The sequence below is a fragment of the Somniosus microcephalus genome, chromosome 30 (genome assembly GCF_052327205.1).
Source record: "Somniosus microcephalus isolate GS21.2 chromosome 30, FLI_Smic_1.0, whole genome shotgun sequence".
Classification (NCBI taxonomy): Eukaryota; Metazoa; Chordata; class Chondrichthyes; order Squaliformes; family Somniosidae; genus Somniosus; species Somniosus microcephalus.
In genome coordinates, this window is record NC_141016.1 from 35,727,755 (window position 1) to 35,742,514 (window position 14,760).

General features: G+C 45.1%; 1 pseudogene; it reads right to left on the reverse strand.

Moving 5' to 3' along the window:
• LOC147098133 (scavenger receptor cysteine-rich domain-containing protein DMBT1-like) overlaps positions 1-14,760 on the reverse strand; it is a 56,773-nt pseudogene that overhangs the window by 4,177 nt on the left and 37,836 nt on the right.

Consider the following 14,760-nt stretch of genomic DNA (forward strand, 5'->3'; position numbering starts at 1 on the left):
AATGTATTATTTAGGGGATTCCTATTATACTTATGTGGATTGCGTATGTAAATATTTATCCTCAATCAACATAACAAGGACAGATTTTTCAGTCATTATCACATTGCTGTTTGTGGGAGCTTGCTGTGCGCAACTTGGCTGCCGCATTTCTCACATTACAACAGTAACTGCACTCCAAAAGTACTTCAGTCCGGTTGTCGTGAAAGGCGCTATATAAATGCAAGCCTTCACAGAAATCACAGAAACCCCACAGTGCAGATAGAGGCCATTTCGGCCCATCGAGCCTGCACTGACACATATCCCACCCGATCCCCGTAACCCCTACAACAACACATATGCCACCCTATCCCTGTAACCCCACGTATTTAATCCCCCTAACACTAAGGGTCAATTTATCATAGCCAATCAACCTAACCTGCACATCTTTGGACTGTGGGAGGAAACCGGAGCACCCGGAGAAAACCCACGCAAACACGGGGAGAATGTGCAAACTCCACACAGACAGTCGCCCGAGGCCGGATTCGAACCCGGGTCTCTGGCGCTGTGAGGCAACAGTGCTAACCACTATGCCACCATGAGCATAATGAGAATCCCGTTTGATTTGTTGGATTGGCCCATGTGATCCCAGGGATGCTTGCGCACCGCATGTGCTCCTGAGATACGTGGGCCTTGACAAAGGCATATGCCTGGAGGCCCAGGAGCACAAGTGTCCAAAGGTCCAGAGGCACCAGGTAGGTGTGGAGTTTACTTGTGGTTCAGAGGCATTCGCCCGCGGGAAGCCTCCGACCGCCATTTCCGGCCCAGTAGCTTCATCGTCCCTGTGACAATGTGCTGGAATTAAGTAACTGACACCATTGTTGGAGATTATTAACCACAAGGACTGCAGTGGTTTAGGAGGAGGGCCCATCACCACCTTATCAGTACAACTAAGGATGGACCATAAATGACGGCCTCCCAGCGGTCAGACACAATAATATACAGTACAGCCTATGAGTACAGGCAATATCTCGGATATCAGAGCAGAGAAAATAGTGTATAGCATAGTTGTTTAGTACAGAGCGAGTGAGCGGTGTTTCCTGATCATGATCCCTCCAGCCTTCCACCGTCTCTTTCATTTTCAGAGACTCTAAAACCGCCGGCGGTGACGGCACAAACTGACCCCCCACCCCCGCCCCACACATGGGTCAGAAAATAGTGCAAGGAGGACAATATCCGATTCCTTCATCCATCTGTTTTTAAAGGAATGATTTATGTTAACGGTTAAATCCCTCCCTAAAAATAGCCCATACAAAGGTTTCATCGATTCGATAAGCGTTATTGCTATAATATCCTGAAGCACAATGTGTAAATTAATGTTAAATATCAGAATACAATCTATTAGAATAAGTCGGATAGAAACAATCAATCACAGGTTAGGATTTCCTGCGAGGAACGTGTTCCAGATACAGGAATCCAGTCACCGATAGAAATGGAATCTGGGTCAATGCGACTGTCGACTCATAAAAGCAGCGAGTTTTTATTGGATTGCTTAAAGGGAATAAAATGAAATGTTCGTGACAGAGACTCCAAGGTCAGCTAACACAGGAAATGATGGCCTTGATTTTCCGCGGCCAATGACGGTGTACACACCATCCATCGTAAGTTTCCTGCAAGTTCAGGGTTCCGCGTGTGATGCCCGACAACCCAGAACTTGCAATCTGTCCAGATTCTGTTTAACCGATCGTTCGAATCCGCAGCAAATTGACATTCACTGGTGCAGAATTGGATTATTTGCCCAAGTACTGCCCAGCGAATGGCCACGAAAGCCTTAGACCGGGTAAACGCAGCGGTAAGACCTTCTTTTACCAGCATAAGGATTTAAATAATTCTTGAAATACATTTCTTAGAGTGATGTATATATTTTAATTTATTTCAGGTAATGTTTTGCACCTTTAAAAATGTTTATATTTATTCTACAAGAAAAATTGTTTAAATGTTTAATTAAATTGTGTTTCAACTAATTTGGAACCTGTGATTATTTATTTTTATTTAAGTGGTGTGAAACTGCGCTTTCAATTTGCGGTCGGGGGCTTCCCGCGGGTGAATGCCTCCGAACCGCAAGAATAGTGCGAACCGACCTGATGGTCTGGGAGGTTCGGACACTTGCGGTCCTGGGCCTCACCGCGCACACCCAGGGCGCACGTGGCTCACAAGCACCTCTCGGATCACGTGGGCCAGCCCAACCAATCATAAAGGAGAATCGCCACTATGCTAATGTGTTCACGGACGGAATCCCCATAATCATGAATAGGAATCCACTAAAAAAGACAATTGCGCACCAGTTAAATAAAAACAAACCATTTCACATTCAAAATTAATTAAAATACCATGTAATTAAGCATTTAAAGCCAAAGCTTAAATTTTTGAACGATAAATGTAAACTTTTTAAGGGGCTATAAATAACCTAAACTAATTTTAAAGTTTTATTATGTTTAAATAATTTTTAAAACTATTTTAATATTTATTTAATGTCTTACTCTTAAAAAGAAGTCCTTACCCCTGCTTTTACCAGGTGTAAGAGTTTCACGGGCATTCGCTGGGCAGTATTTGGTTAAATAGCCCAGCTCTCCGCCAGCTTTGTGTCCATTTCCCGGGATGCGGTGGATCTGTCGAGCTGAAACTTGAAAGATCGCAAGTTCCGAATTTTTGCGCATGGTGGAAACCCGGAAGTTGTGGGGCACGAATGGCTGCGTACACACCACGTACTCGGTCATCAGCCCCGGAAAATCTGGGCCATTATGATTAAGGCGATTCTATACTTAAATGGAATCCCCATAAGCAAATTAGGAATCCCCCTTTGTGATTGGTTGGACTGGCCCACTGCAGGCGGACACCTACAGGCCCAGGAGTGGAACAGACCAAGGATCTGGAGGCAGCAGGGAGCTGCGTCCTATTCTTGCGGTTCAGATGCGTTCGTCTACAGCAAGCATCCGACCGCAACGTCGAGGCCAATGGGCCGTATTTAGCGATCGGAGGCTTCCCGCGTGCGGAGACCTTTGATCTGGAAAAAATCTACGCACTTACCTGAGGGCTCCTGAGGTGCGTATAATTCCGCTCCTGGGCGTTTCCAACTCCAAGTACACAGGGCCCAGGTATCCCAGAGACACAAGAGTCCCTGGGATCAAGTGGGCCATGGGGAGCCAATCAAAGAAGGGAATCTCCCTTTATGCACGTGACAGACGGACCTGTCAAATATATGAATGGAGATCACCCCAAAAACACTGTAAAACTTTAAATAAATTTTAAAAAACTTCACCTTTTTTAAATTAGTTCAAATTACAATAAATTAAATATTTTAAACAAAAATTTAATTTTTTGAAAAAATAATTAAAGCTTTTTACGGAGCTTAAAATAAACTTACCTTTTTTAAACGAATTTTTAAATGATAAATGGGTGAAAATATTTTTTGTTACTTTTTTCAACTCTTATCCTGGTAAAAGCAGGCCTTACACAGCACGTACACACAATTGGGATCAGAATATTCGGCCCAATATTTAAAGGGAAGACAATAAGTGAAGGAATGAAGATGGTTTCAATCGATCTGTGACTTCATGTCATGTTTGAGTGAATATAAAATAAAAGAATACAATCAGCCGATGGGTTTATTATTCCTGGGCTCAGATATCTGAGGGAGTCCGTGTGGAGCCGGGTGGGAAATGGAAACAGCGTCTCTGCTCGCTATTTAGAAACAACCCAAAAACCCGTTCTTTGAACAATACTGACCAGTGGGAATCTTCCCCAAACCATTGCTGCTCTCACTATACACACGGACACAGAGACACTCTCACTGTGACAGGACTCCTTCACATGGGGACAGTGAGCGGACTGCTGATCGTGTCCAGTCAGTACATTGACCATTAAAATGGGTATTTAAGGGGAGGCGATATTTGTCCAGTGAAGATTCGATATCAAACGGAAAATACAGACCTGAACCCTGGGTCTGAGCGGAATCCTCGCCGGGGGGAATATTCTCAATCTCTTCATAAATTGCTTGGTACAAACCAGCAGGTGACTCCCTGCCACGAGTGACAGCACCTGTTGGAGGGAGGGCGGGGAGATTAACATGTTGATTCACTTCACGCGCGTTTCACAGGAATTCATCAGCGAATAAATCCAAATGACAGATATAGTGATAGTCAGTGGCCAGAATCAGTTAACATGGATGTGTAGGAGGTTAGTTGTGTGTGTGATTCCGTGTGTGTGTCTGTGTCTCTGTGCAGACACATGTTCACCTCCAGCAGATTGCGGCCAGTTGTATTGACCTCGGGAAGAGGGAATGAGGGGGTATCAGGAGAAATGAGCTCCAGTTGATCGCTCGCTTATGGGGCCACACGGGGAGTTCAGCTGAAGAGAATCTGGGTGAAGTTGACTGATCTCTGCGGACAGCATCAGTTTGGAAGCGCGAGTGAGGAGCTGATGGTTCTTTGGCATGTCCCGTCAGTGTGAGAGGAGCCTTGCTGTGTACCCGGAGCAGGAATGTGTTGGGTGGGTGAGATATGAGTGGAATAGTTGTGTTGGGAGGTAGAATCATCAGCGGAGAATGCAGAAAGGCCTTTAAAACTGTCATCTCTCAAAATGGTGGGCAGAACGCGGTCAGAGAGTTCGAGATTGGGCAACCGGACCCAGAAACTGAAAGGGTGGAATGGATACCCAATGGATAAAGGAAGAATAACAGAAAATAAGTGAAAGCACAGCCCAAACAGTTCAATTAAACTTTCTGTTCCACTATTGCAGCAAGTAACTTCTTCTGGAATCTCATGTACCGGCTGATGAACTGGGACAGTGAATGTGGACACTTTAAATAACTCTCCATTTTAAGTGTCCCATTTTACTAATTCGGGCAGCACATTGAATGGAACAATTCGCCAAAAGCGGATTCAGATTTATTTCTAACAAGATCACGTGACACTCAAAAACAACAACTACTTGTATTTATGAAGTGCCCTTAAGGTAGTAAAACGTTCTAAGGCGCTTCACATGAGTATTTTAAGACAACAAATTTGGCACTGAGACACATAAAGATAAATTTTAGGACAGGTGACCAAAAGCTTGGTCAAAGAGGTAGGTTTTAACGAACGTCTTAAAGGATGAAAGAGAGATGGAGAGGTTTAGGGTGGGATTTCCAGAGTTGAGGGCCTCGGCATCAGACTGCACGGCCAGCAATGGTTGAGCGATTGTAGTCAGGGATTCTCAAAAGTGTAGAATTAGAGGAGTTCAGATATCTGGGTGGTGGGGGGGGGAGTTGTGGGGCAGGAGGCGATTACAGAGTCAGGGACCGGTGAGGCCATGGAGGGATTTGAAAACAAGGATAAGAATTTTTAAATCCAGGCATCGTTTAACCGGGAGCCAATGTACGTCATATGGAAAAGTGCAATGAACTGCAGATTCGCCAGCATATGAAGCGATGTGAGATCAAGTGTTAGTTCAGCGGTAAGATTTGAGCCTCACCTCTTCGTGTTGACTTTCTCTGTATTACCGCCATCAGTGCGATCAACTCACAGATTAGAAGGACTCCGAGGGTTATGCAGATGGCAACAGGGATGGAGATGGTTTTACCTCCCTGTCCTTAATCACAAGATTACAGAAAGATTTAACACAGACACATTCCGCCTTGTATTTTTTTAAAATGTTCCAGTCAATTTAAAACTGCTCACGTTAACTTCAGAAATTAACAAACCAAGAAAATGTCAATAACACCAATACCACTAATATGAAAGCTAACATTAATAAAAATAATAGTACTAATAATGATAAGTACCTGCAGGTGTGAACGGAGAAGCAGTAGGAAGCAAATCGAGTTCTGTGGAACATATTGCACAAACATTTCAGCAACTTCAAACATTAAGATTTTGCATTGTAAATATAATGTTTGTTCTTATTTTCCTAAATCCATGAGTCATATTCACAGAACGAGGAAACCCCCTGCGACCCTTACCGGAACAAATCACACTGGCATCTTCCTTGTGATCACAGTCATGTTGACCTGGCGGTGAGGAACGACAGTCGGACAGAAAGGATTCACTTCCGGTGCACTTCACCTCATCCAGCCAGATAAGACCGGCTCCCTGGGCAATTGCGGCCCCTCCTGCGGCCAATAGAGCGGGGCCGCAACCCAGCTGTCTGCAGACAACATTGGCATCGGCCATATCCCAGGAGTCATCACACACCATGCCCCAGCTGTTATTGGACAATATCTCCACTCTCCCGGAGCAGTTGGTGTTGCCTCCAACCAGGCGCAACGGTTGTCCCGAGTCTATCAAAAGGAATCATTTATTGTTATTTATTTAGTACAAGCCTGGAATACAGGTCAGATAGTTGGTATAATTAAGAGGTTGAAGCACCTGGTGAATGTTCATGTTTAGACCCAGATTCTCGATCGCAGACCCTTGAACTGTGGGATCTCTCCGGCACTTTGGCTTCTGTTAAGAGGAGAAATATGCTGACTGTATTGGACATCAATGTTTGAAATAACACCCGCACATTGAGAGGTTCCTTGTGTTACCTGAACAAGCAACACCTGCACCCTCCCCGTGATGACAGTTGTGTTCACCCCACGGGTCTGTCTGACACTGCCAAAGGAAGGATTCGTCCGAATCACACTCCATCTCATCGAGCCAAATGGGTCCGGATCCCGCTCCGAATAACCGAGTGTGATACTCAATAGATATGAGGGGGCCGCACTGTAACTGTTTACAGATCACTTCTGCATCATGTCGATCCAGTTTCTCCGAGCACACTGTTCCCCAGGTCCCATTGTAGAACACTTCCACTCTTCCTTCACAGCGATGCTTTCCTTTCACCAGTCTCAGCTCCTTGTGCTCTGTCAATGAAGCAAGAAATATCCAGATGGTTCATTTGATAACTCGCTGTGTGTTCATACTGCACAAAACATGTTGCACCGGGTGTGTTCACTAGTGTCGATAATTATTCAGAAATTTAATAGAAATACAGCTAGAAATCGAACATTAAACAAACAATAAAAATAGAACATGCTGGAAATACTCAGCAGGCCAGGCCGCATCTGTGGAGATAGAAACAGACTTAACGATTCAAGACGGTGACCCTTCGTCAGAACTGGAAAACGTTGGAGATGGAAAAGGTTTTTAAGGAAGTACAGGAGGGGGAAATTGGGGACGGCAGGAACAAAAGGGAAGGCTTGTGATAGGATGGAAGGCAGGACAGATTAAGAGACAACATGGATGATAGTGCAAGGCAAAAGGAGATGGTAATGGGACAAAAGAAACAAAATATTTGTCTGGAGCAGGTGTTAATGGGAATAGCAGCATCATCAGCAATAGCTACTGCACGAAAGCATTTGGGCAGAGGTTATGATCTGATATTGTTGAACACAATGTTGAGTCCAGAAGGCTGTAAAGTTCCTTATTGAAAGATGAGGTGCTTTTCTTCGAGCTTACGTTGAGCTTCATTGACCAGTGTAGGAGTTTGAGGACAGAGAGGTCAGAGTGGGACTGGGGCATAGAATAAATATCACAGGTAAGTGGAAGCTTGGTGTCAGCTTGCAGACTGAACGGAGGGGTTCCACAAAGCGGTCACCAATCTGCGTTTGACCTCCCCTATGTGAGGAGACTGCATCTTGAGCAGCGAATACAGTATACTAAATTGAAAGAAGTACAAGTAAATTACTGTTTCACCTGGAAGGTGTATTTGGAGCCCTGGACGGTGGGAAGGGAGGAGTGAAAAGGGCAGCTGTTGCTTCTCCTGCACTTCGATGTGAAGGAGTTGTGGGAAGGGGAGGGGGTGTTGGGGTGATTGAGGATTGGACCAGTGTGTCATGGAATGAACGGTCTATTCAGAATGCTGAAAGGGGAGGGGAAGATTTGTTTGTTGGTGGAATCATGCTGGAAATGGCCGAAATTGTGGAGGTTGCTCTGTGAATGTGGAGGCTGGTGGGTTCGAAGGTAAAGGCAAGGGGAAGCTATCGTGGTTCTGCAAGGGTGGAATGGGATGAGCGCAGAGATACGGGCAATGGAAAGGACACTTTGAGGGCACTTTCAACCATGGTGGAGGGGAGTCCTCGGTTGAGGAAAAATGAAGACATTTCAGAAAAACTAGGATGGAAGGTGGCATCAGCAGAACAGATGTGACGGAGATGGTGAAGCTGGGAGAATGGAATATAATACTTACAGGAAGCAGCCTGGGAGGAAGTGAAGTTAAGTTAGCTGTGGGAGTTAGTGGGCTTATAGTGGATATTGGTCAATAGCTTTTCCCCAGAAATGGAGAGAGAGTTCTTGAGGAAGGGAAGGGAAGAGTCGCAGATGGACCATGTGAAGGCCCGGGAAGGATGGAAATTGTAAGTAAAGTTGATGAAATTTTCCAGTTCAGCACCAAAGGGGGAAATGGCATCAATACAGTCATCAATGTACCGGAAACAGACGTGAGGGAGAAGGCCTGAGTAGGAAAGAAACAAAGAATGTTTCACATATCCCACGAAAAATCAAGTACAGCTAGGACACATATGGCTTCCCACAGCAGAATCGTCTATTTGGAGCAAGTGAGTGGAGTCAAACGAGTTATTTTTCAATGTGAGAACAATTTCAGTCAGGCAGGGGAGAATGGTGGAGGATGAGGATTGGTTGACCCACTATTCAGGAAAGAAGTGGAGAATCTTCAGGCCGGCCTGGTGGGGGATGGGGTGTAGGCGGATTGGACGTCCATGGTGAAAAGGAGATGGTTAGTGCCAGGAAACTGGAAACGGTTCAAGTAATGGAGGGCGTCAGAAGATTCATGGATACAGGTGTGAAGAGCCTGGATTAGTTGAGAAAAAAGCGTCGAGATAGGAAGGAATCATTTCCGTGGAGCAAGAACAAGCTGAAACGTTGGTGTACCAGAGCAGTCCTGTTGGTGGATCTTGAGATGGAGGTAGAATCGGGCTGTGTGAGGTTGGGGGATTATGACGTTGGAGACCATTGAGGGAGAGGAGGCCATTGACCATCTTGAAAATGATGGGCTGATGTTCGGTGGTGTGGTCATGTTGCAGTGGGAGGTAGGAGGTGGTTTCAGAGAGTTAGCGTTCAGCCTCTGCAAGTTAGAGGTCAGTTCACCAATCAACAACAGCGCCACTCTTGTCAGCAGGTTTAATGACAATATTAGGAATTGATCCGAGAAAATGGATCGCCGCAAATTCAGTGGGAGGTAGATTAGAGTGACTGAGTGGAGTAGAGAAATTGAAATGGCTGATGTCACGCCGGCAATTCCCAATGAAAATATCTAGAGCGTGTAAGAGTCTAGATGGAGGGATCCAGGTGGAACGAGAGTACTGAAGATGGAAGAAAGGATACTCTACGTGGGGGAAGATTCTGGCCAGAGAAGTGCGTATGGAGGTGAAGGTGATGGAAAAAGAGCTCAGCATTGTGCCGAGTTTGAAGTTCATTGAGATGGGGCGTAAGTGGATGCTGATCATACGGGGTCAGTGATGGATAGGTCAGACGGGATAGTGAAAACACAGCAAGGGATGAGATTGGAAGTTCAACGTTACCTCGAGGAACAGCTCCGCGTCTATCGATTAGACACTTTTCAGCCTTCCGGACTCAATACTGATTTGAAAAATTTCAGATAATAAATATACCTGAATATTATCAGACAGCGGCCATTGCTGATGATTCTGCTATTCCAATTTACACCTTCTCTAGACCCATCTTTTGTTTCTTTATTGTCCCAATATCGTGTCCTTTTGCCTTGCACCATCATCCCTTTTGTCATTTAATTTTTCTTGACTTCCCGTTTGTTCTTTCCTCCCCTCCCCGCTTTCCTGACTCTGTAATTGCTTAAAAAACTGTTACATATTTTTCCAGTTCTGACGAAAGGTCATCGACATGAAACGTTTGAATTTTCACAGATGCTGCCTGACCTGCATAATATTTCCACGTTAATTGGTTTTTATTGCAGATTTCAAACATCCACAGTATTTTGCTTTTGTATATAATAAAGAATAGTCAGCACATAGAAATTTTAGAAAATAGGAGCAAGAGTAGGCCATTCGGCCCCTCGAGCCTGCTCTGCTATTCAATGAGATCATGGCTGATCATTCAAACTCAGTATCCTGTCCCTGCCTTCTCCCCATATCCCTTGATCCCTTTAACCTTAAGAAATATATCTATCTCCTTCTTGTATATATTTAATGAATTGGCCTCAACTGCCTTCTTTGGTAGAGAATTCTACAGGTTCACCACTCTCAGGGTGATGAAATTCCTCCTCATCTCTGTCCTAAATGGCATTTCCCTTATCTTTAGATTGTGACCCCTGGTTCTGGACTCTCCCGCCATCCGGAACATCCTTCCTGCATCTAGTCGGCCTACTCCTGTTAGAATTTTATAAGTTTCAATGAGATCCCCTCTCAGTCTGCTAAACACCAGCGAGTATAAGCTCAATCGACGCAATCTCTCCTCATACGTCATTCCTGCCATCCCAGGTATCAGTCTGGTGAATCTTCGCTGCACTCCCTCCATGGCAAGAACATCCTTCCTCAGATAAGGCGACCAAAACTGCACACAATATTCAAGGTGGGGTCTCACCATGTCCCTGTACAACTACAGCAAGACATCATTGCTCCTGTACTCAAGCTCTCTCGCTACGAAGGCCAACATACCATTTGCCTCCTTAACCACCTGCTGCACCTGCATGCTTACCTTCAGCGACCGGTGCACAAGGACACCCAGGCCTCGTTGCACTTCTCCTTCTCCCAATCGATTGCCCGTCAGATAATAATCTGCCTTCCTGTTTTTGCCACCAAAGTGGATAACCTCGCATTTATCCACATTATACTGCATCTGCCCAATCACCCAACCTGTCCAAATCATACTGGAGTTTCTCGGCATCCTCCTCACAGCACACACGCCCAGCTAGCTGTGTGTCGTCTGCAAACTTGATTTCAAAGAGAAGTTCATGCTTTACCAAACTACTTGAATTATTTGAAGAAGTTGCAGAAAATGTACACAAGGTTAATGTGGTAGATGTAATATACATGGATTTTAAAATGGCCTTCCATAAGTTAACACTTCTTAGAATCATGACTGACGTCAGACGATGTGGAGTCAGAGGACAAGTAGCAGAATAGATAGCCAGCTGGCTACAAAGCAGAAAATAAAGAGTTGCGGTTAAAGGTAGTTATTCAGACTGGTGGAAGCTCAGAATTGGTGTTCCACAGGGATCGGTGCAGGGTCTGCTGCTGTTCATCATTTACATAAACGATTTGGACTTGGGATTTGGAAGTACAATTTAAAAATTTATGGAGGTCACCAAGTTGGGGCTGTAGTTAATGCCGTTCAACATATTACAAAAAGGATATACACGCACGGGAGAAAGTGCAAAAAATGATTTACAAGAATAAAGCCAGAACTCAAAGGTTAGAATTATCAAATAAGGCTGAACAGGTTGTGGCTCTTTTCTCTAGAAAAGAGAAGGCTGAAGGCTGTCTCGATAGAGATCTTTAAAATTATGAAGGGAATAGATAGGGTAGACATAGATAATATGTTTCCAATTGTGGGGAGTCCAAAACTAGGTGCAATAAATGTAAAATAGTCACTAATAAATCCAACAGGGAATTCAGGAGAAAGCTCATTACCCAGAGTGTGGTTAGAATGTGGAACTTGCTACCACATAGCGTAGTTGAGGCGAATAGCGTAGATGCCTTTAGGTGAAGCTAGATAAGTACACGAGGGAGAAATGAACAGAAGGATGTGCAGATAGAGTTAGATGAAGTACGGAGTGACGAGGCACGTGCGGAACATAAACATCACACACACCAGTTGGGTCAAATGGCCGGTTTCTGTGCTGTAGATTCTATGTAAACACTCCCGAGTAAAGCCTCGCATATAACCCTGCAGAAAATGAGCAGATAGAAAGCGCCCTTACCTGAACACACCACCCTCACATCTTCTTTATGAGCACAGTCGTGGTTTCCCCACGGTGCTGAGGGACATTCCCAGAGAAACGATTCGTTACCCGAACAGCGCAGTTCATCCAACCAAACCGGGCCTGAGCCTGGTCCACAAGCAGCAGGAAGTTCCATTTCCACCGCATTTCCGCAATCCAGCTGTTTGCAAACCACATCAGCGTCGGCCAGGTCCCAGGAATCGTCACAAACTGAGCCCCAGGTCCCACTGTAATAAACCTCCACTCGCCCAGCACATGGAATTCCACCGCCGGAGAACCTTAACTGCACGTGTCCTGTTAGAGAACAATGCAGGAGGATTATACTTCCAATATACATTTATCTAATCACTCAATCCAAACATTGCTGCTTCTGCAGTTTAATAAAAAAGTGCTTTTTATGTGTCTGTGACAGGTACATGATTTTATATCCCGGAACATCTCTCTGCACTTACATCTTACGTAGAATTATATAGAATGTACAGCACAGAGTCAGGCCATTCGGCCCAAATATCCAACCCGGCATTATGGTCCACACGTGCCTCCTCCCTCCCCACTTCCTCTAATCCTTTCAGCATAACATTCTATTCATTTCTCCATCGTTAGATTTATTTCCTCCAGTTCTCCCGATTGGTTTCGAATGTTGTGCACATTGTTCTACAGCCAATTTAACTTGTTTTTATTAGTTGTTCCACTCACTTTATTTTTAACAATCAATTTATATTTCTGCTCTATAAGTGTATCTGCTCCCTAACCGTTAATGTATCCAGTTTTCATTACCTTGGTCTGACATTTACTCACATCTCCTATTTATTTTATCTTCAGGCCTATGTTAATTTCACCTGATTCCTCCCCCCCACCCGTCTTACTAGCTTACATTCTTATCCAGAGCTTTATTTATCACTTCCGCTGCTCATTGCATACGGCAGAATGCAACGTACGGAAGTACAAGCCCACAAAATCTGTCTACACGTAAATACAACATGTTGGAACTGACATCAGTCCGTAACCAGAATATATGTCCAAATTTACACACTGCATTATGCAACTTACACAAGTACATCTGAAGAACATCTGTCCACACTTATACACAGCATAATGAAACTTACACCAGTGAATCTCCAGCACATCTGTCTACACTTATATGCTGCACAAAGGAACTGATTTGCAAACTCAGCGCGCATTTGACAGCCGAGCTGAACTTCCTATCCCACGTGCTCTCCGTCACAAAGACCGCCAACTTCCACCTCTGTATCATCGCTCACCTCCGTCCCTGCCTCAGCCCATGTGCTGCTGAAACGCCGTCCTCCCATCCTGCGCCCTCCATAACCTTCAGCTCAACCGAAAACTCCTGATATCCTGACCCGCACCAAGTCACACTCACCAGCTTCCCTCTGCTCACTGGTCTCCATTGGTTTCCTGTCCGCCAAAACCTGTAGTTTTAAATTACCATCCTCAGGTTCAAATATCTTCATTGACTCGACCCCCCCCTGCTATCACTGTAACCGCCTCCATCCCTAATCATTTAGGGAACTCTACTCTTCTCCAAATGTGGCCTCTTGTGCATCACCGACTTCCTTCGCCCACAATTGGCGGCCGTGGATTTCGCCGTCTCGGTCCCAAGATCAGGAATTCCTTCCCTAAACCTGCCGCCTCTCCTGGTTTAATACCAGCTCTTGAAACCTACCCAAATGGCCAGGCTTTTAGTCGCCTGTCCTACAACCTTGGGCTTTCACTCTATGTCAGTTTTCTCCTTGTGAATCATCTTACGACGTTTATCTTTCGTTAAAGGCGCCATATAAATGCAAGTTCTTGTTATTTTTCAGTTCTGCCGGTGTGCTCTAGCTTTGCTGTCACTCCCTGAGTTAAATAAGTGGTTGGAGAGACAAAGAGGAATATGTGACCTGTATTAAAACAGTTCTCAGCAGATTAGATATTCCCCTTTATGGTTCTGTAAAATAGAACCATTTGTTCACCTGAACACAGGACCCCTACGCCGATGCTGTCATTGAGAGATGGATTCAATGTGAATGAGCTGCAGTTCCGGAGCTGAGACTCGTTTCCTTCACACTGGACATCATTCACCCACACGGGCCCTTCACTCTCTCCGTACTTTGAAGAGTTATAAGCGGCTATTGCAGAGCCGCAGCCCAGCTGTCTGCAGACCACGTTGGCATCATTTAGGTCCCAGAGGTTGTCCCGCACTCTCCCCCAGCTGCCATTGTAGTAAATCTCCACTCGCCCGTCACAGCGGCTTCCCCGTTAGTCAGTCTCGGCGGCCAACCTTCATCTACAAAAAGAAACACATTGAGAGCAACGGTTAAACTGAGCCAAAATATCCCATAATATTATTAATTTTAATGATTACATTTCTGTAATAATTACCCACAAGGCTTGTAGGCAGATCCTCTCCGCCATTACCTTTTCTCGGTGAATTGATTTTAGAGAGATGTCGAGCTGCTTCTGGAGGCTAATCTGGGGAAAGCGGCTAAAAACAAATTGGGGGCGGGCGGCCCAGGCCAGCTATTGATATGAGCTGTGATCAAAGGCAGGAGCACGGGTTTGAAATGGGTTCTAGCTGCTCAAAGTTTATCTTATTCAATACGGAATGAAACAGACAGAAATTTAAATTGGTAAAGCCTTTCAAAACTGCAGGACGTCCCAAACCGCTTCGCAGCCAGTGAAGTAGTTCTGCTTTATAGGCACTGGGGGACCGGCCGAAGGGTTGATGGGCCTCCACCTGTCTCCAGTGTTCCCATGTGCCAATGTGTGAAACGCCGAAGCGAATTTGCCCTGAAAACAGCACTGACATAACGGACCAGATGGCGGCGC